Here is a 7,380-nt window from a genome sequence, read left to right on the forward strand (position 1 = left end):
AAAAACAACGTGTCAACCTCCCACTGTGGTAGTTGAAATACTGGACCCTGGGTAGCCCCCTTTACTTACTTGTTTAGAAGCGTGAAGATATGAGTAAAAACTACATAATTTCATCTGCTGCCATATACTAAAAGCTTTACATATTTGTAGGATCAATCCTCCATGTGAAAATCCCATGTTATTGGTAGAAGTCCATTAAAGAGCTGGAGAGAAAACGATGATAGAGGCCCCATCATGGAAGAGGAACCTGGGCAAATGCCCTTTTTAGCCATTCTATAATATGGCCCTTGGCATCACATTATGTACTATGCAACAGTTCGACTCCCTCTATCTAGGTATATGTTATCTTCAACTAATAAAAATAAAGATCTCTTCTTTATGGTAGGCACTAACAATATTATTTTATGTATACTTATCTCTCTAACTTCCTCTTCATCTCCCAACAACTCCGTCCTGAGAAGCAGCAGAGCTAACAGTGTGTGTAAATTCATCTGGAAGCAATTTATGAAGTTACATGATCATTGTCCAATGAGACTTATGTGGTTTTGGAAACTTAGTGACTCTTCTCATGGTTTAAAATAGCAGGAAATGAACCATCCCCGTAACTGGAAATAGAACGCTGAGTGCAATGTAAACTGAACGGTCCCATGAGTGGTTTATAGCAATACTCAAAGCAATGAGAGATCAAAACAACTGGCCTCATTGATCAAAACCATAACAAACAGTGACCTGTTGTCCATGGCAAATGAAGGAAGGGAAGTTTTATTGGTATTGTCTCCATTAAAAATCTTCAGAATCACTCACTCTTAGCATTATTATTAGGGAGCAATGAGCATTATACTGTACTGGCTGCCTATGGGGGTGCATTATACTGTACAGGCCTATGGGGATGCATTATACTGTACAGGCCTATGGGGAATGCATTATACTATACAGGCCTATAGGGAGTGCGTTATACTATACAGGCCAATGGGGAGTGCACTATACTATACAGGCCAATGGGGAGTGCATTATACTATACAGGCCTATGGGGAGTGCAGTATACTATGCAGGCCTATGGGGAATAGATTATACTATACAGGCCTATGGGGAATGTATTATACTATATTGAGGACTATTTGGCACATACTATACTATAGGACTATACTATACTAGATGATGGCCCGATTGCAATCCATCGGGTATTCTAGAATATATATGTATGTACGTTAAATTCAATGCCAATATCGCTGAATGGTCGCAGCCAGCCGGGCGCAACCAATCAGCGAAGCGTAGTTGAAATCCCGCACCAATTCATGGCCGGACTGCGTTTTGCTGATTGGTCATGGTTGCCTGGGCATGACTAATCACCGAAGCATGATTAAATGCCACGGCAATATCACAATAACACAGCCCATGTAGTATATAGCACAGCGACGTAATATATAGCAGCCACGTAGTACATAACACAGACAGCCACATAGTATATAGCAGTCACGTAGTATATAACACGGCCCACGTAGTATACAGCAGTTTGGGCACCATATCCCTGTGAAAAAAAGAATTAAAATAAAAAATAGTTATATACTCACCTTCCGTCGTCCACCAAAGCTGTCCTGCTCCTCGCAATGCGGCCGGCAGCTTCCGTTCCCAGTGATGCATTGCAAAATTACCCAGATGACTTAGCAGTCTCACGAGACTGCTAAGTCATCTGGGTAATTTCGCAATGCATCTCTGGGAACGGAAGCTGCCGAGAGCATCGGGAGGAGCGGCAAAGCTGCGGAGGCGACGGAAGGTGAGAATAGCATGCTTTTTTTATTTTTTTTATTATTTTTAACATTATATCTTTTTACAATTGATGCTGCATAGGCAGCATCAATAGTAAAAAGTTGGTCCGGGATGGGGCGACACACTGGCACTGACTGGAGGGGAGTAGGGAGGGGCCAATTCACGGCTTGACTAAGCCTGTCGCTGATTGGTTGCGGCCTGCCGGCTGCGACCAATCAGCGATGCGGGATTTCTGTTATAGACAGACAAACAGACAGACAAACGGAAGTACCCCTTAGACGATTATATAGATAGATGGAGGCTATCTAGGGGGCCATCACAAAGTGTTGGGGCCATCAAGCACTTTGGGGGCTACTAAGGGGTCAGTATACTGTGTGGGGGTACATTACAGTGAGGAGGCATCATGTTATGTATAAAAGAGCATCATGCTGTGCATAGAGGTTAAGTGGGCACTTATTCTTATAGGGGAACACAGGTTACTGTGACTATCAAAGGGGCACACTATCAAAGGGGCGCATTATTACTTTCTAGGGAGCAAAATATGGGCACTGTTTTCTAGGACACTTGCACCCGACATTACTATATTCTAGAGGGGCGCTTTAGAATTTAGAGGGCACAGAGAAGCACACAGCAGGTGCAGGCAGGGGTGGATTAAGGGTAGCCAGGGCCCCGGGCTGTTCAGACACTGTGGGCCCCCCCCCGGTCATGTGACAGGGGTCATGTGACGGGGGTCATGTGACGGGTGTCATGTGACGGGGGTCATGTGAGGGAGGTCATGTGACGGGAGTCATGATATACCCGAACCAGATTATTCCAGAAAAATGGCCGGGCCCTACTCTACTGTAACCTATTAAATATTTGTTAAAATCAACAATACAATTTAGGTATATTTTGACCAATAATATCACATACAAGGAACAAATACCACCGCACCATGACCAGACCACAAATTACAACCACAGTGATCAAATAATATCACATACAAGGAACAAATACCACCGCACCATGTCAAGACCACATATTACCACCACTTGGTGACCAAATAGCACATACAAGGGACAAATACCACAACACCATTTCCAGACCACATACAGTTAGGACCATATATATTTGGACAGAGACAACATTTTTCTAATTTTGGTTATCGACATTACCACAATGAATTTTTAACAAAACAATTCAGATGCAGTTGAAGTTCAGACTTTCATCTTTCATTTGAGGGTATCCACATTAAAATTGTATGAAGGGTTTAGAAGTTTCAGCTCCTTAACATGTGCCACCCTGTTTTTAAAGGGACCAAAAGTAATTGGACAATTGACTCCAATGCTATTTCATGGACAGGTGTGGGCAATCCCTTCGTTACGTCTTTCTCAATTAAGCAGATAAAAGGCCTGGAGTTGATTTGAGGTGTGGTGCTTGCATTTGGAAGGTTTTGCTGTGAAGTAAACATGCGGTCAAAGGAGCTCTCCATGCAGGTGAAACAAGTCATCCTTACGCTGCGAAACAGAGAAAACCCATCCGAGAAATTGCTACAATATTAGGAGTGGCGAAATCTACAGTTTGGTACATCCTGAGAAAGAAAGAAAGCACTGGTGAACTCATCAATGCAAAAAGACCTGGGCGCCCACAGAAGACAACAGTGGTGGATAATCGCAGAATAATCTCCATGGTGAAGAGAATCCCCTTCACAACAGCCAACCAAGTGAACAACACTCTCCAGGAGGTCGGCGTATCAATATCCAAATCTACCATAAAGAGAAGACTGCATGAAAGTAAATACAGAGGGTTCACTGCACGGTGCAAGCCACTCATAAGCATCAAGAATAAAAAGGCTAGACTGGACTTTGCTAAAAAACACCTAAAAAAGCCAGCACAGTTCTGGAAGAACATTCTTTGGACAGATGAAACCAAGATCAACCTCTACCAGAATGATGGAAAGAGAAAAGTATGGTGAAGGCGTGGTACAGCTCATGATCCAAAGCATACCACATCATCTGTAAAACACGGCGGAGGCAGTGTGATGGCTTGGGCATGCATGGCTGCCAGTGGCACTGGGTCACTAGTGTTTATTGATGATGTGACACAGGACAGAAGCAGCCGGATGAATTCTGAGGTCTTCAGAGCCATACTGTGTGCTCAGATCCAGCCAAATGCAGCAAAACTGATCGGTCTCATTTCATACAGATGGACAATGACCCAAAACATAAAGCCAAAGCAACCCAGGAGTTTATTAAAGCAAAGAAGTGGAATATTCTTGAATGGCCAAGTCAGTCACCTGATCTCAACCCAATTGAGCATGCATTTCACTTGTTAAAGACTAAACTTCAGACAGAAAGGCCCACAAACAAACAGCAACTGAAAACCAGCGCAGTGAAGGCCTGGCAGAGCATCAAAAAGGAGGAAAAACAGCGTCTGGCGATGTCCATGAGTTCAAGACTTCAGGCAGCCATTGCCAACATGGGTTTTCAACCAAGTACTAAAAATGAACATTTTATTTAAAATTATTGAATCTGTCCAATTACTTTTGGTCCCTTTAAAAACAGGGTGGCACATGTTAAGGAGCTGAAACTCCTAAACCCTTCATCCAATTTTAATGTGGATATCCTCAAATGAAAGCTGAAAGTCTGATCTTCAACTGCATCTGAATTGCTTTGTTTAAAATTCTTTGTGGTAATGTCTATAACCAAAATTAGAAAAATGTTGTCTCTGTCCAAATATATATGGACCTAACTGTATTACCACCACATAGTGACTGAATACTACAATACCGATCAGTAATAAAAAAAAACAAAAACACAATACTATCACCATAAGTGCCAGTATTCACAGGAGATCTGTAATTAATATGCAGTGTCTGTGTAGAGGTAATATAGTGATCACCGGTGACATTATACACAGGAGCTCTGTATATAGTGTAGAGGTAATACAGTGATCACTGGTGACATTGTACACAGGACCTTTGTATATAGTTTACAGTGTATAGTGTCAGTGTATAGGTAACACTGACTCACCAGTGACGTCTCTAGGTGAAGTCCTTCATCTTTCATCCAGCACAGACCGCCATCATTTATTCTAGCCAGGACTCGTTTCTGCAGGAAATAACACAGTTATCTCAAGCTCCGCTTACAGAACACATTACTTAATTTTTTCAAAACTTCTACATTACACCACATGAAGAAAAAAAGGCGATATAGTGTCACTCTGCACAGTAACAGGACCGCCCCCCAATTTAAAACAGTATATTACAAAAAATAAAATAAATACATCACTGCAGTAATAATATCCCTTAATTAGCCCCTATGGTAATAATATTCCCCATCCTGGCCCCGTGTGTCTCATTCCTGGCTCCTCGCAATATGATCTCAGTCATGAGTATCCATTCTTTCTACCCCATATGATTTCCCCATCCTGCCCCATGATCCAATCCTGCCCCATGTCTTTCATTCTGCCCCGTGTCTCCAATCATGCCCCGTATCTACATTCTGCCCATGCCTCCAGTCCCACCCCCAGTATGTCCAGCATATTGCCCCAGTGTGTCCAGCATTGCCCCCAGACATTGCGTCCAGCAATCTGCCCCAGTGTGTCAAGCATATTACCCCCAGACCCCAGTGTGTCCAGCATGTTACCACCAGTGTGTTCATCAATCTGCCCCAGTGTCTCCAGCATTTCCCCAGTGTCTCCAGCATTGCCCCAGTGTCTCCAGCATTGCCCCCAGTAGCTCCAGCATTGCCCCAGTGTCTCCAGCATTGCCCCAGCCCCTGTAGCTCCAGCATTGCCCCCCCCCCCAGTGTCTCCAGCATTGCCCCAGTGTCTCCAGGATTGCCCCCAGTGTGTCCAGCATTGCCCCCAGTGTGTCCAGCATTGCCCCCAGTGTCTCCAGCTTTGCCCCCAGTGTCTCCAGCATTGCCCGTGTCTCCAGCATTGCCCCCAGTAGCTCCAGCATTGCCCCCAATAGCTCCAGCATTGCCCCCAGTAGCTCCAGCATTGCCCAGTGTCTCCAGCATTGCCCCCAGTAGCTCAAGCATTGCCCCCAGTAGCTCCAGCATTGCCCCAGTGTCTCCAGCATTGCCCCAGCCCCAGTGTCTCCAGCATTGCCCCAGTGTTTCCAGCATTGCCCCCAGTATGTCCAGCATTGCCCCAGCCCCAGTGTCTCCAGAATTGCCCCCAGTGTCTCCAGCTTTGCCCCCAGTGTCTCAAGCTTTGCCCCCAGTGTCTCCAGCATTGCCCCCAGTGTGTCCAGGCCCAGCATTCCCCCTGTGTGTCCAGCATTGCCCCAGCCCCAGTAGCTCCAGCATTGCCCCCCCAGTGTGTCCAGCATTGCCCCCCCAGTGTCTCCAGCATTGCCCCCAGTGTGTCCAGCATTGCCCCAGCCCCAGTAGCTCCAGCATTTGCCCCCAGTGTCTCCAGCTTTGCCCCCAGTGTCTCCAGCATTGCCCCAGCCCCAGTAGCTCCAGCATTTGCCCCCAGTGTGTCCAGCATTTGCCCCAGTGTCTCAAGCATTGCTCCCAGTGTGTCCAGCATTGCCACCAGTGTCGAGTCCAGCATTGCCCCCCAGTGTCTCACTCTCCAGTCTCCCAGCAAATAGCAATCATCTGCCAACTGCCCCAGAGTCCCAGACCCAGTGTGTCACTGACTGACTGTCCAGCTCCAGCATTATTGCCGGCCCGTAATGCCGTTACTTAGGTTAGCAAAACAAAAACCAAAAAAGAAAAAAAAAAAGTTCTCCTCACCTGACCAGGCGCTCCAGCGGCGCCGGCGAGCTCCCTTCAGCAGCATACACTCGCCGGCCCGGCGATGTGTGCACTGCGCCTGCGGCCGACTTCAGCTGCCAGCCTCCAATTGGCTGGCGGCTGTTGTTGTTGTTAACTATTGACGTGCGGGCCCGCGCCCGCACGTCAATAGGAAACCCCCGCAGCGCCGGCCGGTAGGGGCCCGGTGAGCAGATGCGGGCCCCCTCTCTCTGCCCACCGGCCGGGTCTGGGGACTAGGGCCTGGGCAGTGGGGCACATAATGATATCACATACGTGGCCAGTACACAGTCAGTCAGGGGGCATGAATGATTCTGAATGATGGCGGCGGCCGGTGGGCAATCTGTGCGGTAGTAGCCCAGGGCCCCCCCACACCACTGGGCCCTGGGCTACCGCCCAGATTGACCCTCTGATAATCCGCCCCTGGGTGCAGGTGCAGTAATAGGGACACATACAGCAGCATTGGGGTACTAGTAGGATGATAAGTTTGTGCAGGTTGGGAATAGATGGTGACGTCCTGAAAATATGAGAAGTTAAATGTGTCTTTGTTGTATTCTCTGCAGATGAGTCCTGGGTGGAAGAAGTTGTGTCGGTCTGAAAGAATGTCAGCGGTAAGTCACCATCTGTAACTGTGCTGTGATCTCTTATATGTTCTGCAGGGCTGGTATTTACCACTGACCATATGGCGGTAATATCAATGTTACTGTTTGTATAGAGATTATTTCCAGCAACAGTGCGGTCATCTGCTGAGGTTCTCCTCCGCTATTAGGGTGCGTCACTCAGTTGTAATGAAGGTTACCTGGTTAGGGGCCACTCAGAAGCTTCGCGCCCTCTGAATCAAAACCCTAGCTACGCCTCTGGCCAT

Source organism: Ranitomeya imitator, chromosome 1 (genome assembly GCF_032444005.1).
Source record: "Ranitomeya imitator isolate aRanImi1 chromosome 1, aRanImi1.pri, whole genome shotgun sequence".
NCBI lineage: Eukaryota > Metazoa > Chordata > Amphibia > Anura > Dendrobatidae > Ranitomeya > Ranitomeya imitator.